At 47.2% G+C, this 23,592-nt stretch overlaps 1 pseudogene; it reads left to right on the top strand.

The window, feature by feature from the left end:
* Window positions 1-16,834, top strand: part of LOC103184714 — a 29,296-nt pseudogene extending 12,462 nt beyond the window's left edge.
* Window positions 16,835-23,592: the final 6,758 nt, after the last annotated feature.

Raw genomic sequence — 23,592 nt, 5'->3', positions numbered from 1 at the left:
CAAAAAAAAGATGAATTTGTTGATTCCATCCGCAGCTGTTTGTGGGGCACTGCAGTATTTCGCCCAATATGTACAGTTAATTCAGTTTACAGCATAATCTGAAGAGCTATGAGACGTCTTGAAGTCATGATAAGGCGCTATTCAATTGCAAGAATTATTATTTTATCAGGCGCTCTATTTTATGGAAGGATTGTATTGTTAGTTTACTTTGGTCAAAGCCAATGCAAACGGTGAATATCCACCTGCATTCTGAGCAGATGTCGTTACTGTTACGTTCTGTACCAAAAAGCGAATCAAATTCCACAACCGTCAGCAGATCATGTGTCAGAACAAAACACAATAAAGCATAATATAGCGAACACAATAAACTAAAGCAACGATTTATGTTGAGTGTGACACTGAATAGTGATGATAATGTTAGACAGGATTGAAGAAATAGGTGTTGAGGTGTGAGAGAGGGAGTGAGGGGTAAACCAGAGGGAATTTGGGATTGATTGCCAGAGAGTGGGGGTGGAGTGGCTGAAAGGTCGTCCAAAAATGCCAATAAGGGGAGAGGAAACAGCTCTTGGCCACGACTGCCTCTGGAGGGCTTTGACGCTGGACGAAAGGAAAGAATTATGATTAATAAAACCACAACTACACACAACCGGTACTGAAGAATTTTAACATTTATTATATTTTGTACTTACAGGTAAACAGAAGAGTCCAATGTAAAAACATTTCTGCTCTAATCCCAATCGCTGCTGACTCCCCATCGTGTCTGTGCTGGTACTCTCTCCCTCACTGGAGCTCTTATCTCTCCCCAAACCCCCCGCCCCCCACCCCCCAACATACACACGCTCCCCCCCACTCCACCCCTCGCACAAACACTCCGCCAGATACCAACACTCTCCCCCACAAATCCATCCTATCCCACTGACTCTCCCCACAGTCACACATTACCCCACATTCTACCCTTCCACAAACCCTCCCCCCCAAATGCACTCTACCCCCACACAATCTCCCCCCACAAACAGCCTCCCACATACACACCCTCCCACAAAACACAACCTCCACCACACACCCTCCTCCACACACACACCCCACACACAGCCTCCCCCCCACATAGCCTCCCCCCACACGCCTCCCCCCCACACCGCCTCCCCCACTACACAGCCTCACCCCACACAGCCTCCCCCACACACAGCCTCCCCCCACACAGCCTCCACTCACACACAGCCTCCCCCCGCACACAGCCTCCCCCCCACACAGCCTCCCCCCACGCAGCCTCCCCCTACACAGCCTCCCCCTACACAGCCTCCCCCCACACAGCCTCCCCCCACGCAGCCTCCCCCACACAGCCTCCCCCTACACAGCCTCCCCCCACACAGCGGCTCCCACACACAGCCTCCCCCCACACACAGCCTCCCCGCATACAGCCTCCCCTCACTCAGAGCCTCCCCCTACACAGCCTCCCCCCACACAACCTCCCCCCTACACAGCCTCCACCACTCACACAATCACCTCCTACACACTCTTGCCCCATTACTTTTCACATACACACCCTCTCTCCACAAACACATTCCTCCCACACGTACAACCTCCCCCCACCCACACAAGCTCCCACACATACACCCTCCCACCCACATAAACTCCCCCACACACACTCCCCCACCCACATAAGCTCCCACACACATACGCTAGACCACACACAACCTCCCCCCAAGCACACACCCTCCCCAAATTAAGACAACCTCCCACACACACATACACTCCTACACACCCACCCTCCCCACCACACACCCTCCCCCACACACAACTGCCCCACACACTCCGCCTCCTCCCACACACATCCGAGCTCCACACACATTTTCCCCCACATAACCTTCCCCCCCCCTCAACACCCATCCCCCCCCACAAACCGCTCCCACCAACCCCATCCACACCCACCCACACTCACACCGCGCACTCACACTTCCCACAGCCACACCATCTCCGTCACACACATGGTTCCCGACCCACACCCAATGGCAGCACCGACACATGTGAATGATATCTTCCCTGAGATTGAGCCCAGAGGCAAAGGAGTCGGTCACCAACAGCGCTGGACAGCCGTGTGCCCGATCCCCACACCAACCCATCGCTTGCTCATGGGCCTCCCCCGAACCTGAGGATTTGCTCTCTTGGCCTCTCTCTCTCTGGTTCTGTCTCTCCCCTTCTCTCTCAGTCTGTCTGTCTGGGAGTGTGTGTTTGTGTCTGACTGTCTGTGTCTCCGCGTCTCTGTGTTTGACTGTTTGTGTTTCTGTGTTTCTGTTTGTCTGTGTGACTTTCAGTATGTCTGAGTGAATGCTTGTCTGCGTGTCTGACTCCGTGTCTGTCCTGGGTCTGTCTGTAAATCTCTTCTCTGAACTTAAGCTGCTCCATGTGTTCTTTCCTTCAAATGCTATGTTAAACTGATGTTCCATCGGTCTGTTCAGGTGCAATAAATATCCCTCAACAAAATTCAAAGAGAGAAATTAATATTTCCCAGTGAGCTCGTCGACAATCCCCCGAATAATGTGGGTCGGTAACTCCATGTCTGTTTGTGGGACACTGCTGTGTGCAAACTGGATGTCGTGTCTCGCTCAAAAACACACAGTCTCTCCACTATACAGTGGTTTTTGTGAAGCGACTCGAACAGTGATAAGGTGTTACTTTAAACGCAGGGATGATTAATATATTCCTGTTTCTCTCATAATCCTGATTGTCATTATCATTAATTATTATAAACTGATGTATTAATAACATTGACAATAATATTAGATAATGTCGATTGCTATTGAAATTTGCTGCTGTTAAATCCCGTTACTGTTCGTTTCAGATGCGACGGTCAGAACTGCACCACGAGCGGTGCCTCCAGTGGTGAGTACAACAACAACAAGATTTCATTTATAGAGCACCTTTTACGTTGGGAGGACGTTCCAAGGCGCTAAACAGTTGGGTCAGGACCCGAGCAGTGGGGAAATGGTCAGGCTGAGGGGGGGGGAAGTGAGGGAGCGAGGAGGGTTAGAGAGTCGAGAGGGGAGCCGAAGGCACGGTCAAAGAGAAAGGTCTTGAGACCGGCCTTGAAGGAGGAAAGGGTGGAGGCGGCGAAGGCACTGGGGGATGGAGTTCCAGAGACTCGGGGCTGAGAGGCTGAAGGCCCGACCACCGATGGTAGGGCGGTTGGGGCGGGGGATGTGGAGCAGACCGGAGCCAGAGGAACGGAGGTTACGGGCAGGTAGGTAGTGGGATAGTAGGTTGGAAAGGTAGGAGGGAGCGAGGCCGTGAATGGCCTTGTAGGTGAGGATGAGGAACTTGAATTCGATCCTCTGATCAATTCACTTGTTTCACCTTCAGGTCTATTAATACCCACAGTAATCATGGTGGAGGGATGGAGAACCATACCCATATGGGTTGCACTCCTCAGCTGAGGGGGTGGTGGTGGAGGGGGTGGGGAGTGTGTGCGTTGGGGGTGCGGGTGTGTGGTGGGGGTGGGAGAGAGACACACACAAACACACAAAAGAGCTGTGGGTTGCGGTCTCCCGTGTGTTTGGGGGAGACAGGAACACACCTCCACACACACATAATGTAGCTGTGGTTCGTGGTCTCACCACGGAGCCAATAGCTGGAAAGTTGGGGGTAGGTCATGTTTCCCCATCATCCCCAGCAAATGTGCTGCTATTTGGCCTGTTTGCAGGACGCTGACATCCACTACGCCAGCCTGGCATTAGGGAACAGGAGTGAGAATCGCCGCCAAGTCGGTGAGGACAAGGATCCAGTCTACGCCACAGTCAGAGTGTAGCGCGGAGGCCGGTGGCCATGAACTGCTCTCTCTCCTCTCTACGTCCCCTCATCATCACCTGTGGTCAATACCAGCTTCAGTCTGATCTCAATACCCCTCTCGCATCACTTGTCACTCTGATACAGAGGAGAAAGTGAGACAGAGAGAGAATGAGACGGAGATAGAGAGCGACTGAGACAGAGAAAGCGATTGAGGGAAAGTGAGAGAGCGAGAGAGAAAGACTGAGTGAGTGTGTTAGCGAGAGAGAGAGAGAGAGAGACAAAGTGAGTGAGAGAACTGAGTAAGAGAGATACTGAGTGAGAGAAAAGAGTGAGAGACTCGGAGAGAGAGCCTGAGTGAGAGAGAGAGAGATTAATAATAATAATCATAATGATGCTTGCATGTGATACAGCGTGAAATGCAGCAGCCAATTGCGCACAGCAGCGTCCCACAACCCTCTGAGTTCACTACCCTCTGAGTGAAGAAATGTTTCCTCAGCTCTGTTCTCAGAGGCTGACCCTTAATTTTAAGACCCTTAATTTTATGATGTGTTGGTTAATCAAAATCAGACTGATGGGAACCGCACCAAAGCGATTCCTACATCAAAGCCACTGTATTGATCCGATCAACCCTTTGCAGTGCAGTTCACTAACCCACCCTCAGCATTGATTTGATCACTCGCCCGTTGTACGCCTTCATTTGATGAAATGTATAATTTTGATTATGTATAAGCTTGCTAATCTTTTATTAAATTTTGCTACTGACAAGGAAAATTCTGCCAGTTCGTACTTCACTACAGGTTCACGAATCAAATTATGTTCACGACTAATGTTTCCCACGGTTTAATCCCGGCCTGAAAAAAGGCTCTGAGGGTGGACAAATAAATCAGCCATCAATCAGAAATAAGGTGAACTCGTCTGAGGGAGTGTCAGAAGATTTTGATGTCCTAAAATTAATTGTGTGCAGTATTGAACAGCCTGGACAGACGCAGCGAGTTGATTTTGCAAATGAACGATTAGGGGTCAGTCTGGATTCGGTGCTCAGTGTGTGGGTATGTGTGTCTGTGTGTGTATCTGTGTGTGTGCGTGTGTGTGTGTGAATATGTGGTTGGCGAAACTAGGATTATTCTCCCTTGAGACGAGAAGGTTAAGAGGGGATTTAATAGTGGTTTTCAAGATCATGAGATGATTTGAAAGGTTGAATCGGGAAACACTGTTTGCACTGATGTGGGTCAGTATCCCGAGGACACCATTTAATATAGTCAGTAAAAGAAACAGAGCGGAACTTAGGAAAATTGTGTTCAACCGGCGAGTTGTTGGGATCTGGAATGCATTACCTGAAAGGGCAGTGGAAGCCGATACAATAACAACTTTTAAGCGAGAAGTAGACGGGTATTTGGGGAGGACAGGATCACTGGGCTATGGAGAGTGGGATTGAGTTGGATGGCTCAGATTATCATTATTATTATCCCTGACCATGATCGCTCGACTTCTCGTCTGTTGCGTTGCCTTCCTCAGACCATGTCTCACACCGAACAGCTTAAACCCTCATTCATTCACGCATCGATTTCAAGTTCATCAGTCTTTCTCAAAAACCAAATTAAATTATATCACCTCCTTCACCTCTCTGCCTCCCTGACCTGCTCCACCCCCTTGAAACTGAGCGGCCATGCCGCCTACCTGTTCCCTTTTATTTCCCTCTTGTTCCCTCCGCTTGTTCCATTTTATCGACCATGTGAGGTGTGATATCAGCCACTGCCCATCTCAAACTCCAGAACTCTCTGTCTCAATCTGCCACTGTGTTGTCTGCTCAACTCTCTTCAGATCTGATCGGAATACTCCAGTTTGATGGGCCTACAGTCACTTGCCAATTCTCTCCCCAGGTTGTGGGTCAAGCCCCGCCACACCTCAACACTCTGAGACGCTGCCTGTATGATGGATGCTTTCTAAATGTCAGCGGTTTCTGTTGATAGTTTTCTGGGATCACATAGAAGCACAAATACGGAAACTGGAGCGATAGTTCTACCTTTGTACCTCCAGCCGCAGCTGGAGATATGCATTCAGTTTTGAGCCGCGCTTTTCAGGAAATAAGTTAAAGCTTTGGAGAGAAGCTTTACAAGAATGACACCAGGGGAATTATTCCGGGACAGTAACTGAGTTCGAAACCGATTGAAACAATTGGAAGAAAATGCTGCTGAACACAACACAGATTTACATTTCTAATCAAACTCTCTTAGATAAATGCATAATTTCCTAGTTCACCAATCAATAACTACTTTGAGGGTGTCCCTTTACGCTTAAGTTATTTACTGTAAACTGCACTGACTGAATTTTGTGTGCAAAAGCATTTGAAACAATTCAAAGACAAAGAAACCGAATACTATACACCTTTACACTTTTAACCTACTACGGCAACAACAAGATTACATTTGTATAGCGCCTCTGACGTCGGGAGGACGTCCCAAGGCGTTGACCTAACAATTTTTACTCATGTAAATTACGTTTCCTATTCTATTGCTTCTCGCAGTTAATTTAGTGGCGATTGTGATCCTGTCAAGAGGAAAATGCGGTCTCTCCAACTACATCACTCGCTACTTGGTGGCCATGGCAGTGGCTGATCTCCTGGTTGTGTTTGTGGAATTTTTTTGAACAAAATTAATAATCTGCATTTCCCATTAAACATCTTAGTCTACACTCCAATGTGCAGCGTTAGAATTGTGTTCATGTCTATAACTATGCACAGCTCTTTGTGGTTCACAGTTGCTTTCACTTTCGACCGTTTTGTAGCCATTTGCTGCCAAACGTTGAAACCAAAATATTGCACTGAGAGGACGGCCACAGTGGTTATTGTAATTCTGATTGTTTTCAGCTGCTCCGTGAGCATTCCCTGTTACTATATGTTTGATCCATATTTTATAATTAATTGTACCCCGTGGTACTGTGTCTTGAAACCAAGTTTTTTTTACCGTGGCCACTTGGATAGCGTTTCAAAGGCTTCACCGTGTTGTTGCTCCCGTCTTTGGTTTTGCTCTGATTTGCCTGTTCAATGCTCTGATCATCAGACACATTCTGATGGCCAGTAAAGTTCGCAGAAGGCTTCGGGGTCTGAGAAATGATCAGAAAACCATTGACCCTGAGTTAGAAAACCGAAAGAAATCGGTGATTTTACTCTTCGCCATATCGGGCAGTTTTATACTGTTGTGGACAACTTATATTGTACATTCCTTCAAATGGCAACTTTCCAATTTTAATTATAGCGAAACGCTTGTCATTAACACGCGGACTGTTGTCCAAGAAACGGGGATTATGCTTCAAAGGTTGAATTCCTGTACCAACCCTTGTATTTATGTGTTGACTCAGAATAAGTTTAAAGCGGAACTTAAGAAAGGGTTAATGTATCCATTTCATGTCATTGCTAAATTGATGTCGAAACATCAACACCAGATAACAAAGGAGTTGGCGATGGACCTTGTCGAACGTCAGCAACATTGGTGAATATCTCCACAAACAGTGAAGCCTTCCAACATTAGGAGCAGATATCAACTTTGCATGTTTCCTTTAAAAATCTACAAATTTCTCTTAAATCTAAGCTCATTCTCCCGAAACAATTAAAATTTAATGTCTCTTAACTTAGTGATGGAATGCTTGATTTTGGATTCATTGGGCCTTTTCTTCACAAATATGTCATGAAACCTTATGAAACATGTTCATTGCTCTCCTCCCAATATGTGCTAAATTTATTTATTGCGAAGATTGGGAATTTATTTATAGAATGTGTGCAAATACGCTTGCATACCGGGAGAGTAATAAAATATATTGAATTCTGATTATAATCATTAAAACCGCTTCATTTGATATAGCGTCTGATCACATCTTAGACACGTCTCAAAGCGCTACACAACATATGCAGTAAAACGGGTTGACTGTGTATTTTGTGAACACAACGCGGCATCCAATTGCTCATAGTAGTGTCCCACATACTATTGTGGTTTGAGTGACAAATGTATTACTTTTTTAAAGATAATTTTAGTTGCAGACTTAGGTTATTACTTCTTGCTTAGTAAACAGACGAGGCCAGTAAGGAAACTTGCCTGACATTTCTGCGTGCTCGCACATCTAAAACAACAACAACATGGGCCGCGCATGAATCGCTTTTCTGCGCTTCTGACATGTGCTTTTCAAGCGTGTGCAGGGCTTTGCTGGAAGGAAGAATCCATACAGGCATATGGACAAATATGCTTCGAAGTCTGCATTAGGTGCAAACATTACGCAGAAGTTCAAGGAAGAAGACTCCACACCCACATATAGTCATCAGCAAAGTATTGTTACACTTATATTTAGTTATAACTTAAATAAAACACTGAATGCACAATGATGAACATTGTATTTTGCATCGATGATTTGTTCACTCCAAATAAACCTAAACATTTAATGACCAAACTTAACATCTAAAACTACGTTAATCTGGAGAATCTCTCCTGCGAGGAACCCCAAGTTCCTCTCCAAGCCCAGTCTTCTCCGGGGTCAGCTGGAATGACACTGCCTTAATTGTAAGACGCCTGAGAGTGGCATTTCGATTTACCTGTCCGCAAACCTCGTGAAAAGAGGCCATTTTCTCAAAATATTACCTCGAAAGTTTGATTTTCTGATAGACATCTTAAGAAGCTCAAGTCACTGTACACTTGTATGTTTCCCTTTGTTTGGTTTCTATTCCGTATAATTCCAGGTCAGATGCTGAGGTAGCACGGGAATGAACAATCAAGGTTGTCCTCCGTTGCCTCCTTGAACGCGCATCTGAACCACCTCCTCTTTGACTGGGCCTCTGATCACTCTCCTTACCCCCTGTCCTCCACCTTCCCCAAACCCGATCCCCAGCTCGGTTTCAAAACATTGACAGTCAAGTGCCTTGGGATGTCCTCGCGAAATGAAATGCGCTTTAGAAATCTAATGTTGTTGTTGTTGTATTCCCAGATACTATGTTCCTAACACATGTTTATCTAATTTGCTTTTGAAGTAAACAACGCTTTCTGCTCCAGCGTCGGTGTCCCTCGGGAGTTGTTCACATATGGTCACTGCCCACTCACTGATCGGGCCGAGGGTTGGAGGCGGTGCCGGTGCTCAGGTTGGAGTGGGTCCCACACGGTCACTGCCCGCTCACTGATGCGGCCGAAGGTTGGAGGCGGTGCCGGTGCTCAGGTTGTAGTGGGTCCCACACGGTCATTGCACGTTCACTGATGGGCGGAGTATGTGACGGGAAGTGAAGGGCGGGGCTAAGTGACCTCAGCTCCACATTGTGTCCCATTCAGGGAAAGCCGTCTGTGCACATCTTCACTGAGCGGCCACAACACGGCCTGACATTCACAGCCAATACTGAGCCCCTGTAGCCACCAGACAGCACAGCAACAGCTAATGATCCTCATTGACCACAGCAACAGCACCAGAGCGGTCTGATAACCAGTTTGCGGCAGCACAATGCGACAGTCTCTGTTTATCTGTGTGTCAATCTCAGCTTCTGTGTAACTGTGCAACAAAGCTTGTCGTTTAGATTAAGCCTCGCATATTGGGCCGCCGTCTCAAATCTCTCTTAGGATTTACTGTCATTTTAAACCAATATGGCTGACAGTTTCCACATAGCAATGTTTACATTTCACTTAACCGTGGTGGAGGTTGACAGAGGCGGGGAGTGTGGAAGGTGACATGGTCGAAAGGGAAGATTTTAAGGCGTGACTTGAAAAGGGGGATAGGGGTCAATGCGGGAAGATTGAGGGAGAGAGTTCCAGATTTTTGGGGGTCAGTGACTGAAAGGGCGACAGTCAATGGTGGAGCGGATGGCGGGAAGGACAAGCTGGAGGCCGGTGACACACGAGAGGAGGCGCCGAGTGGTGGATTGGGGAGTGAGGAGGTCGTGGGGTCGGAGTGTTCGGAGAGGGGGACATTAACTGCACATTAATGAGACGCACTTTTAATGCGCAGTTTCAATAGGTGCAAATCGTATCTATCCAACTGCACATTAAACAAATGAACATTTAATGTGCGGTTTAATTTGATGTAAATTGTGCGTATTGAGCGCCACAGTAAACAAAAGGACATTTAATGCGCGGTTTAATTTGATGTAAATTGTAGGTATTGAACGCCACACTAAACAAAGGGACATTTAATGTGCGGTTTAATTTGATGTAAATTGTAGGTATTGAACGCCACATAAACAAAGGCCCCAGGAGTTTGCCGGCAGTAACCTGACCCTCTCCTCCTGGGCTGGACAGCTTCGCTCATACGTGAGAGGGAATTCAAATATCTCGTGACGTGAATGGAAAAGAGAAGTGAGTTTCTCTCGCGCGGGTCCTGACTGACAGTCCTTCACATTGATCCCCTCGGCGGAGGGGAGGGGGAAATCTATCTGTGGTGGTGGGGTGGGGGGAGGGGAATTAAACATCTAAGAGCCTGTAATGGGCAGCTTCAATAGGTGCAAATTGCATCTGATATATTTGATGCTGTGATGTGTTGCCCACCTGGAAGATCGCGGGGAATTCCTTGTACCTACTGCCTAAATAGTGAGGCTCAACCCCGCGCTTGTCGGATGCTGAACGACCATCTGGTGACTGTGCTCCTCGGGGAGGGCAATCGGGGTGTAAAAATAAACACTGGTTTACAAAATGGAACTTGTGTTTAAGGATATCAGACATTCGGTCCCGCAGTTACAGGAGAATATCCTTCAGATTTTGGGGTCCTGTGGCTCAGTGGTTAGAGCACCCAAGCTTGCGAGCGAGACACCTGGGATCAATTCCAGGCAGAGCAAACCCTCGGGCAAGTTTCCCTACTCCACACGTCTAATAATAATCCCTCCAGAACAAAAGAATAATAAATTGGTCATTTTCAATCCACGACTGTCTGTGGGACACTGCTGTGCGCAATTGGCTGCCGCGTTTCGCCCACAGATATACGGTGAATATATTTTCAGATCCCACAGACTTAAAAAGCGCTGTATCAAATACAATGATAATTATTGTTATTATCACCCAGACTGCTGCTGATTCAGATATTTTATTCCATTTCTCTGCCTTTCTCTCCTCTCCCCCTCCCTTTCGCAGTATCCAATTCTCACCCTATTGAAATACCCAGAAGTGGACAAAAGCTGTGAATTTGGCTCAATCACATGAAGACGACATTGGCTTTGAAAACTGCCAGAAAACCAACTGCTATACTATCAGCCAATTACCTTTAAACGTGAAGGGAATACGGCTGTATTATTGGCTTCACACAAAGAAACTAATCAGATATAAATATGAGCTGCCAACACAAGGCAGGGGAGAATGTCTGAGAAAACCGAAGGGAGCGACATGGAGTGTGGAACTACCTCTGGGAAAGGTAAGTAATCGCCTCTCAATTTCTCGGTACCTTCGTCACTACATTATTTGCTGAAGATATTGTTGAAACAACACGTTCATTTTGATGCATTGGCTATTGACTTGTCAAATGAAGTTGGATTTTACTGCACTGTTGAGTTTAATGTATTAATAATATATAGTGATATTTCATTATAATCCTCCAATTTGCTAATGCGCCTCATCACAGCAATTAGATATCTCAAAACGCTGCACAGAATATATTGTAAAATGCATTTGGTGTTTTGTGGTTGAAATGCCTAAGATGCAGAGTGCAGTTAGTTTTTTTTCATTAGAAACGTCTTTCTCAGGGATTTCGGTTTTATTTAATGACATTTCTGAAAACATGATTTGTACTCATTTACGTGTAAGTAGTCTGTGAGGAAGGTCTGAATGATGCCTTTCCTTTTGATTGTGCTCTGAGACGCTATCCTGCACGGAGGGCGCTATATAAGTGCAAGTTGTAGTGTTCGGTTTGAATCCAGGTGGATTAGTACAGAGGATACATCAATCACTACCACTACCACATATCGCTTGTCAATAGTTAAGTGACATCAATACACCAGAGAAGAAATTCAGTCTCAATCTTGGCAGAGGGGACGGAAACTTTTCATTTTTCTAGTCTCGGTTGGATCGATGCCAAACACCTTGAAGCTTTGATTTCTACATGCTGAATTACAGAGTTAATAAAATATAAATATGTAATTATAGTCTTTATTAGCACATTGAACGTGCTCTGGCAATGATTATATCTTAACATTGTCTTTGACTTTTGAAAACATCTTATGTTTTGAAAACTAATTCAACCAGTAACGTACTTTCTGTAATTTTTTCTGAAGATTTCATAATTAGTGCCTAAAAATCCACTGTTTAAAATGTCTCAAACAGCAAACACAAGTGAGTTAAGATTTTTTTTACGTGTGTGGTAAACAGATAATCCCTCCAATATAAAATAATAATAAATTGGTCATTTTAAACCCACGACTGTTTGTGAGACAGACACTGCTGTGAGCAATTGGCTGCCGCGTTTCGCCCACAAATATACAGTCAATTCACTTTACAGTCGATTCTGTGAAGCACTTTGAGATGTCAAGAAGACGTGAAAACCACTATATCAAATACAATGATTATTATTATTTTATTATAAGCGCGTTCCTACTTATAATTTAGGTAATCGGAGGCCTGTGGTATAAATAATAATATTAATAATAATTCTTACATTTGATATAGCGCTTCTCACGTCGGGAGGACGTCCCAAAGCGCTTCACAGAACACACTGTAAAGTGAACTGACTGTATATTTGTGGGCGAACGCGGCAGCCAATTGCGCACTGCAATGTCCCACAAGCAGTCGTAGATTGAAAATAACCAATTTATGATTGTTTCTGGTTTTTGGAGGGATTATTATTAGGCTCTGTGTGGAGTAAGGAAACTTGCCCAAGGTTTCGCCCTGACCTGCCTGGAATTGAACTCAGGTCTCTCACTTGCAAAGCGAGTGCTCTAATCACAGAGCTGCAGGTCTCCACAACGTGTAAATAGACGTGTAAATAAACGGGAATGGGACCCAGACCTGTTTGCGAGGTGAGCGCGCTGACTGCTGTGCTATGGAACAATATTATTTCCTGTCCACACAGCTCCAGTCTCTTAGACTAAGGCTGTGAGAGATCTCAGGTCTCTGTTCACTATGTTCCTCAAATCAGCCCCTAAGGGATTCCATTCCACAATCCCTTCGCCTCACTCCCTCTCTTCCCTCCTTCAAGGCACGACTCAAGAACTTCCTTTTCGACTGTGCCTTTAGTCCCCAATCGTACACTTTCTACCCTCTCTCGTCCCACCCTGACGCACCACCCACAAGCACGCCACCCCAAGGCTCGGGTCCTTAGCCCCGACTGTTCAGTGCCTTGGGACGTCCTCCTCAGTTGAAAACCGCTTTGCAAATGTAATGTTCGTGTGCTTCTGTTTTAAAAAACATTTCTCTACAGCAGATCAAATCGCAAAGGGGTTCAGCTCCAAACGCAACCGAGTGAGCGGAGGAGAGTACGGGAGCAGCAGATACGATTTGAGAAAGAGGGAAAGAAGAGATTACACTGAGGAAAGGGATCTTCCAGACGATGATTACCTGTGTGAGTGAAAAATCAATCTGAGTTTCTCAGCATCAAATGCTCGAGTGCAGAATCGGGCAGATGGCAGCCGGGCTCAGTTGGTGTGCTCTTTGCTCCGAGTCAGAAGTTTGTGGGTTTGAGCCCCACATCGCGGGCAACGAGTTGACAGTCTGGGCTGACACTGCAGCACAGAGCTGGAGTGGGGGGGGGGGGGGGGGTAGCGACGCACTGTCAGGTGTGCCGTCTCTCCCCGGTGACCTGGTTTGAATAGGGCTCAGTTGACAGGGCTGGGGAATGGCGACTCAGGTCAGAAACGGTAACCAAGCGCTGTCAGCAGAGATGGTCAGCCTTTCCACTGCTGTGGGGGATGGGAAGGGCTATGGGGACTGAGGAGAGAGCAGTGCAGGTGGTCAACGTGGGGTTGGGAACACGGCTCTTAATTGGAAAGACAATGAAGTCCAGATTAAAGAGGTTTTCAGGGAGCGATAGGGATTCGGAGGGGAAGGAGAGCCGTGAGAAGGGATACGAAGGCGATTGAGGAAAATGCTCAGTGAAGATTTAGTCCGTGCGTTTGAAATATGAGGCCGCGAAGTGATATCCCGCAGTGGATTTTGACCATTGGTTGGTTCAGGCGGGAAACGTCAAAATGGCATCCTCCGTAGAGCCCCGCACCCTAATCCTGCCCACCACCCCGCGATGCACTGTCATACAACCCGAGCTTTTAAGCTAAAGTCACTCTGCGCCTCTCCAGACACATAGTAAAGATCCTTTAATGGTGTGGTGGAACACAGAGAAATTCGCTTCTCTTTTGGAAACATGTCATGGGATCTTTACTGTCCACCTGAACAGACATGGCCGGGAGCTCATTATAACATTTCAGCTGAAGCACAGCACCTCCTACAATGGAAAGCATTTCCCGCATTGATATAGGTATCTCCCTGTGTCCCAGACCGTGGTCAACTACACTAATCACGGAGACGCCTCACGGCTGATTGTGGGTAGTTGCTGCCATCAGAAACTGACACTGTCAATAAGTGTCCAGCATGAAGGGTGGTAATGTAAATCATTGACATCACCAGGTGCTGTACAAATGCAAGGATTCAAACGAAATTTGCTCCTGAGCAATTCGTACAGAAAGCCCATATATTGCTTATCCAGATCTTTCTTTTCTCCCATCAGCCCCCAAAGTGGATGATTCTGAGGCTCATCCCTGGCCTCATGCCAACGTTGTGTTGAGTTGTGCCGAGTTCCTCCAGGAACACAACAGAAGACATCCAGAGTTCCATAAAGACACATCAACAACGCAGACTGCTTGTAGCGCAAATGATGCTTTGCAGCAGAGAGAATGTCAGGAATCTATCGTATTTCATGTTGAAGGAAACCGAGTCTCGCAAACAGGATCTCTACAGGGTCACAAGCAATCGATCTCAGGAGATAGACTGTATAAATGTTCCCGATGTGGTGAGAATTTCATACATTCAGGGCACCTCAAGATACACCAGCAATCACACCGAGAAAAGCGTCTGTATAAATGTGTGGAATGTGGGAAGAGTTTCACAGGATCGGGCAGTCTGCAGATACACCATCGATCACACACAGGAGAGAGGCCATATAAATGTGCAGAATGTGGAAAGAGTTTTGCAACGTTAGCTTATCTCCAGATACACCATCGGTATCACACAGGAGAGAGGCCATATGAATGTGTTCAGTGTGGAAAGAGTTATACAACATCAGGAGAACTCCAGGGACACCAGCAATCACACACAGGAGAGAAATCGTATAAATGTGCTGAATGTGGAAAGAGTTTCAGAGCATCAGGATCGCTCAAAAGACACCATCGATCACACACTGGAGAGAGACCGCATAAATGTGCTAAAGTGTGGAAAGAGTTTTATTGCTTCCGGATCTCTCAAAAGACACCATCGATCACACACAGGAGAGAAACCATATAAATGTGCAGAATGTGGAAAGCATTTCACAACGTCAGCTTATCTCCAGAGACACCGACAATCACACACAGGAGAGAAACCTTATAAATGTGTTCAATGTGGAAAGAGTTTCACATCGTCAGGGAATCTCCAGACACACCAGCGATCACACACTGGAGAGAGACCATATAAATGTGCGGAGTGTGGAAAGAGTTTTTTAACCTCGAGTAATCTCCAGGTTCACCTTCGATCCCACACAGGAGAGAAACCATATAAATGTGCAGAATGTGGAAAGAGTTTCAGAGCATCAGGATCGCTCAAAATACACCATCGATCACACACTGGAGAGAGACCGCATAAATGTACTGAGTGTGGAAAGAGTTTCATTGCTTCCGGATCTCTCAAAAGACACCATCGATCACACACTGGAGAGAGACCGTATAAATGTGCTGAGTGTGGAAAGAGTTTCATTGCTTCCGGATCTCTCAAAATACACCATGAATCACACACTGGAGAGAGACCATATAAATGTGGTGAGTGTGGAAAGAGTTTTTTAACCTCGAGTGATCTCCAGGGACATCATCGATCACACACAGGAGAGAAACCATAAAAATGTGCAGAATGTTGAAAGAGTTTCAGAGCATCAAGATCGCTCAAAATACACCATCGATCGCACACTGGAGAGAGACCGCATAAATGTGCTGAGTGTGGAAAGAGTTTCATTGCTTCCGGATCTCTCAAAAGACACCATCGATCACACACAGGAGAGAAACCATATAAATGTGCATAATGTGGAAAGCATTTCACAACGTCATCTTATCTCGAGAGACACCGACAATCACACACAGGAGACAAACCTTATAAATGTGTTCAATGTGGAAAGCGTTTCACACCGTCAGGGAATCTCCAGACACACCAGCGATCACACACAGGAGAGAAACCTCATAAATGTGTTCAATGTGGAAAGTGTTTCACAACATCAGGGAAACTCCAGACACACCAGCGATCACACACAGGAGAGAAACCGTATAAATGTGCAGGATGTGGAAAGTGTTTCACAAGGGCAGACAGCCTCCAGAGACACCAGCGATCGCACACCGGGGAGAGGCCACACAAATGTGTTGAATGTGGAAAGAGTTTCACAAAGTGAGGAGACCTCCAGAGACACCGACAATCACACACTGGAGAGAGACCACATAAATGTGCAGAATGTGGAAAGCGTTTCACAACATCAGGGGGTCTCCAGAGACACCAGCGATCACACACCGGAGAGAGACCATATAACTGTCCTGAATGTGAAAAGAATTTTACGAGGAAAGACCACCTCCAAAGTCACCGGCGGATACACACAGGAGAGACTGTATAATTATGCCGAATGTGGGATGAATTGTGCGGTGTCCTATCAGAAAAATTTAAAATGTTCTTTACCAGCGGAAAGCTTTCCAGGAGCCGATACAGTTCAAAGTCCGCACGAGAAGCTCCTTTGAGAAATGCATAGAATAACAATAATAGTTTGATGTATAACAGGACAGATATCTGTTTGATCCAACACCATTGACTCAGTTAAGACACCAGTGCGACAGTTTGTCCCCTTCTCTCCTGAACATGTGCTGAGGAACCAGCATTTCCTGAAGGACCTGACAAACTATTGGAGAGAGACCATACGAATGCGCTGAATGTGGAAAGAGTCCATGTCCGGCTATCACCGAGGTGTTTGGCTGCGGGAGAGAATAACAGAATGGCGCGGTGAGGTATGAGCCCTCTGAAACCAGCTGTGACTTCCAGTATCGGAGCTCACATCACTTAAGTATATATTTTTGCTCAAAAGCACCTCGTCCCCTGGTTTGTTACCAGCAGAATGGGGAGTGCTTACAGTTTTTTTTTTACCAACCAGTTTTTTTTTCGCTATTTATGTTAATCAAAATATTTCCTTTTGAATTCCTGTGCCGGTGGGAGTGGTGGTGGTGGGGGCTGCGGTTGCATGTGTGTGTGTGTACTATGTGTGTGTCTGTGGGCGGTGTGTGAGGATGGGATTTGTATGTGGGGTGGTGGCTGAATGTTTGAGGAGGGGCTATGTGTGTGGGTGGGTGGGGGTGTGTGTCGGATGGGGGGATGTGAGACAGGTGGGAGGGGCTGTTGTTGGTGGAGTTGTCGGTTGAGGGAGAGGGATATTAATCAGTGTATTTATCACTCTGTTACCGTACGGCTGAGACACTGTCGACGTTCACTGTGATGTTTCAATGAGCTATTACTAATATTAAAGCCATCGGCACGGAATCATTTGACATTTTCATTCATTCTTATTCTGTCATTTTCTCATTTGAGGGACGTAAAGATAATCTTCGTCTCCAAACTCTCTCTCTGTCAATCAGCCGCTGGCGGCTGTGCTGCAATCAGGAGACAGAGAGTGGTGGGGCTGGAGGAGGATTTCAGTCTGGAGAGCGTATTTGTGCATTAAAGCGAGGTCGTCCACTGAATTGAAGGGGGGAGAGGAGGTTTATGTGGGGGGAGGTTAAACCCCTTTTTGTTGTATTAATATTAATAATTGACAATGCGCCTCATCACATCTTGGAGACCTCTTAAAGCGCTTCACAGAATACATTGTAAAGTGTAGTGACTGTGTTTTTTTGTGAAACACGGTAGACAATAGCACAGAGCGACATCCCCACAAACAGTCGTCGATTGAGGGACAACACTATTGTGACTATTATTATTTGGGGCGAATTGCTCACCGCAGAAAGTGATCCACCAATCGAATAACAACTGTTTGAATGTGTACGGTGGGGGCCGCTTGTGTGGGATTGGGGCTGTGTCGATCTGTATGGTGCTGGGGGGGGGGGGGGGGCTGTGTGTGTGCCCGGCCAACCCCACAGGCCCATGGTGGTCCCTGATGTGAGCCCTGGGGGGTGGGGGAGCGCAGAGGGTTTTATTTTTTTGTTGTTGCGCGCACATACTCCTGAAACGAAAATATGACATCAGCGGTTCCCCCACCCCCCCTCTCCCCCCCTCTCCCCCACCCAAACCCCCACCGTTCTGCCCCCCCCCCCTCTATCTGCCCCTTTCCAACTCCCGGCTCCGCCCCCTCTCCCACCCCTCTCACCCCCTCTCTCCCCCACATCTCCACCACTCCCCTCCTCTCCCCCATCCCTCCCCGCGCTGTCCTGCCGTCGCTCCGCAGCTCGTAGCCAAACTGTACCCTCTCAGCAGAGAGAGTGTCCGGGATCTATCACTGATGCTGTTGGAGAAAAGGGGTTCACACGATCTATGCAGAGTCACCAGCAATCGATCTCAGGAGAGAAACTCTGTAAATGTTCCCAATGTGGGAAGAGTTTCAAACGTTCGGGGACCCTCCACCTTCACCCGAGAATACACACAGGAGAGAAACTGCATAAACATAACGAATGTGGGAAGAGTTTTTTTCATTCAGGGGATCTCCACAAACACCAGCGGATACACACAGGAGAGAAATCGTATTAATCTAATGAATGTGGGAAGTTTTACAGTGTCAGGAATACTCCGAAAACAACAGCGAATACACACAGGAGAGAAACCTTATAACTTTTCCCAATGTGGGTAGAGTTTCCCACGTTCATGGATCCTCCCCAGTCACCAGCGGATACACACCGGGGGAGAAACCGTATAAATGTGCGGAATGTGGGAAGAGTTTTGCGAACTGCCAACATTACGAAACACCACAAATTGCTGTGAAAGACGCTGTTCCTGTGGGAAAGTTTTCCAGGACCCGGTGCTGTTCGCAGCTCCACATGAGAAGCTGCTGTGAGAAGTGAAGGAATTAACTAGTGTTTGATGTGCAGCGGAGATCCACTCGATCCAACACCAGCGACTCACTGTGGAGACACCAGTGCGGCAGTTTGTCCCCTTCTCTCCTGACCACGTGTTGGGGGCCACAATCTCCTGCCGGACCTCACACACGCGTGGCTGTTGTGCACATGTCAGGCTGTCACCAGGGGACCTCACACACGCGTGGCTGTTGTGCACATGTCAGGCTGTCACCAGGGCGTGTGGCCGCTGGAGAGTATAACAGATTAGCGCGGTGAGAAAGGAGAGCCCGTGTGCCCCACTGACACCAGTCATGGCCTCCACTGTCGGCGCTCACATCACTTCACTATATATTATATATTACAGTGTATTATAGGTCTGAAGGTACCTTCTCTCCCCGGTTATTACCATCAAAATCAGATATGTTTAGCGGTTTAATTCCGGCGGAATAGGGGCTGTTTGTAGTTTAAAAGATACGTTTATGAGCAGTGGATCAATGTGTTGTTGTTGTTGTTCGCTGTGAAGCCGATCAGTTTACACTTTAAACTGTTCTGCTGTTGGGGGTCAGTTATTTACCCCATGTGATTGCGGGTTGGGTGGATGTCTAATTCAGACTGACTGGGCTGAGTGGCTACATACACACCCAGACCCTCCCCTCCTACACTGACCAACACCCCCCCCCCACGCACTCCACGCATGCAGACCCTCGCCGCACACCCCAGGGCCCCGCAAACCACACGCACAGCCGCCCCTCCCCCCCCACACAGAAATCCCCCACGAACAGCTCCGCCCCACACACACAGACCCGCACACACACGCACAGCACCTTAATACACAAACACCCCACACCCCACAAACCACATATGCGCCCCCACAGTCAGGACATAAAGCACCCGCCCCCCCCACACAGGACGACCCACCTACACAAACACACAGTCGCCCACACCAAGACACAGTCGCGCCCCCCACACACACACAGAACCCTCACACACAAACCCCCTCACCACACACACACAGTGCGCCACCCCCCCCCCCACACACACACATCCCCATTCCCTCCATACACACACAGGTACCCTCCCCACACGTACACTGTTCCCCACCCACAAACCCCACACAGAGCACACCCCCCACCACAGACAGCGCCACCACCACACATATACAGCCCCCCTCCCCACACAAACAGACCCCTTCCCCCACAAACAGTCCCCACTTCCCACACATGCAGCCCCACCTCCCCGCATATACAGCCCCCCTCCCCAAACATACAGCCTCCCTCCCCACACATACAACCCACGTCCGCACACATACATCCCCCTCCCACATATAGAGCCCCCTCCCCACACAAACAGCCCCCCTCTCCACAAATACAGCCCACCCCCCCACACATACAGGCCCCCTCCCAACACATACAGCTCCCCTCCCCACACATACAGCATCCCCTCCCCACGCATAATTCCAACCCTCCCCACACATACAGTTCCCCTCCCCTCACACACAGCCCTCCTCCCCACACATACAGCCCTCCTCCCAACACATACAGCCCCCCCTCCCCACACAAACAGCCCCACCGTCTCCACACATAGAGACCCCCTCCCCACACATATAGAAACCCCCGCACACACATCAGAATATTGTAGCAGAGGCTCAGCGGCTGATTGACAGAGAGAGAGAGAGAAAGAGAGAGGGAAAGAGGGAAAGCGGGAGTGAGTGTGAGAGAGAGGGAGAGAGATAATGCAAAAATCGTCGATATGTTTGAGATTAATGCAGAATTAGGAATATTTTGCACCGATGCACTTTAAACCCCGGGGACGCGGGGACTTTTAAACCCGTTTCCCGTGTTGTTACCCGGATAGCGGGTGATTATCGACACCCAAAGTCGACGCCAAAAAACACATCGATACCATCGAGAGACTAACGGAGAATTGGGGACGTTTTCACCGTCGCGAAACGTTTCCCGGGTTTCTGCGGAGTTTGGGGGCCATTGAAGATCGATTCCCACTTTCAGGTGAATTAATTGCAGTGGAGCTGTTCCCGGGATTATGGGCTGTCACCGGGGAAGGTGTGGGGTCCCGAACCCTCGGCCCCCAAGTCTGGGGCTCACTGGGACAGAGCCGCGATGGCCGCTGTGTGTCTCTGAGGGTATGTCTGTGTGTGTCCGTCTCTCTGAGTCCCAACGCCCTCAGAGCTCAATGCGCACAAGTGCAACACATCCCCATTTCTGCACTGACACCAAAGACATCGATGTATTTTCGCATTAACTTTGCGTTTAAATCAAAATCCACTCTCTGTGTAACACTCGGTAACGGTTTGCAAAGTCCCCCCACGTTCCCGGGGCTCAAAGTGGAATAGTTTATGACACTCCGTTTTTTTTNGGCTTTAACATCGACGGCGTCGATGCGTTGTTTTTTTTGCGATGACTTCGGGTTTTAATTTTAACCTCAAATCTGGAAAAAAAAACATCGGAAGCGGATTGTGAACCCCCGGATCCCGGGGTTCAAAGTGCATCGGTGCAAAATATTCCCAATTCTGCATTAATATTAAACAGATAAACCGCTTTTTGCATTGACTTTGCGTTTGGGTTTTGACCCCAAACCCCGGGGGACAAACCCGGGAAGTCGGTGCAATAGTCCCCTGGACTCTCGGGGTACAAAGTGCGAATCGTTTATTAAACCCCAAATTCCGCCTTAAACTCAGTCACAGATTTCCTTCTTTGCGATTCATTAAAAAGGTTCAAATGGTAAAAAAATTCTCTGAAACACCAAGTGAACCTGTGAGTAAATCTATGACTCAAAACATCTGCTTCAAACCCACACAATAACCACAGGTTTTACTGTCAATATATTTACACAGTCACTTCAGGAACTGATTGTCTCTCTAATTCTGTCTCTCTCTCTCTAACTCTCTCAATCTCTCTCACTCTCTCACACTCTTTCTTTCTAAATCTCTCCACTCTCTCGAAATCTCTCTCACACTCACTCTCTCACACACTCTCTCTAACTCTCTCTGTCTTTAACTCTCTGTCTCTCTCTCTAAGTCCAGCTCTCTCTCTCTAACTCTCTCTCACTCTCACTCGCTCTCACACTCTCTCACTCTCCAACTCTCTCCCACACTCTCTCTATCTCTATCCCTTTAATTCCTGGAATGTGGGCACTTTGCAAATCCGTTTCCATTGTTTTACACAGAAAATGGTTTACTACTTAAACACAAAGTTAATGCAAAAACACATCGACTTATTAAATATTAATGCAGAATTGGAAATATTTTGCACTGTTGCACTTTGAAGACTCAGGATGAGGGGAATCAGAGACAGAGAGAGACACAGAGACAGAGAGAGACAGAGACAGAGAGAGACACAGAGACAGAGAGAGTTAGAGAGAGAGAGTTAGAGAGAATGAAAGAGAGAAAGAGAGAGTGTGATAGAGTTAGAGAGAGAGGCAGAGGGAGAGAGAGAGAGACTGAATTAGAGACACAGTTTGTGAAGTTATGCGACATTCCGTATGGTTTATGGTATGACAGCACAGATCGTCAAAGTCTGAGCGAAAAACCCAACTTAGTTGCTTTAATTTATTTTCGCAAGATCGTCAAGCGTTTTTTAGACTGGAATCCATGGAAGTATAAGTTCAAAAATTTGGATTTCATCCGGAATGGGCATGTATTCCATCTCTAGAATCCATGTGAGAGGTTGTCCCTGGTCTCTGAAAACATCGCTGTTCAATTGGGGGTAAGACAACACAAGGCCACGATCACCCACCACTTTAGATGTGTTCATTAATTACGATGCCACCGAGGATCATTGAACTGGAGTACGTGTTCCAGGCTTTCCTGACAATGATCCTGCTTCTGCACGATTCATCTGGAGACATAGACATTTATTTACCCTGCGAGATTGTGTCACCTGAAAGCCACTGCCTGAAAAGCAGATAAAAGCAGACGCAATAATAACTTCTGGTAAGTAAATTGGACATAGATTTGCAAAGGTAACATAATTCCGGCTGTGGGAAAAGAATGTGGCAGTGGGAGTCATTCGGTAGCTTTGCATGCAACTGGCACAGGTACGATGGGACGGTTGGCCTCTTTTTGTGCTGTAAAAGTCGCTTATTCTATGCAAACGTTTGCTTGGACACAGCTCTGGTCTTCTCTGACAAGACCTCTACAGTCATCATCGCCTCAGTTAAAGGAAAGCAATGTTCCAATGCAAGTTAACTTTCTGCCTTGTAAAATCTAATTGAATATTATAGGACATGTTTCTGCATTGTGACTTGGGAGCTTCTCAGTTTGCCACAGATAGATGTCCTCCAGACCAATTGCTGTGTCTACCACTTGCATTGTGGAAGACTTGGGGTAAAACGAAAATGGCTGCACTGGGCTAGAGCTCAAAACTACACTCCGGTTGCATTGAGCATTCTGGTGCTGGAGTCCGTTTCACAGTGGCGAAACAAACAAGGACATGGACTCCTGGTATGTGGCAGTGAATGTGGACCTTGCAAATACCAAGATGGCTGGTAGATCGCAGGTTGAGCTGTAAAGGTGCTCGCACGGCTCTGAAGAGCGATGACATTCAGATATGTGCTGGGAATTATAAACTGGAATCGTGTCACCAACGTATATGTGTGTACCG

This window comes from Callorhinchus milii, unplaced genomic scaffold, assembly GCF_018977255.1.
Source record: "Callorhinchus milii isolate IMCB2004 unplaced genomic scaffold, IMCB_Cmil_1.0 Scaffold58, whole genome shotgun sequence".
Taxonomy (NCBI): Eukaryota; Metazoa; Chordata; class Chondrichthyes; order Chimaeriformes; family Callorhinchidae; genus Callorhinchus; species Callorhinchus milii.
Note: the sequence above shows the minus strand (reverse complement) of the source record. Positions and strands in the feature narration are given on the sequence as shown.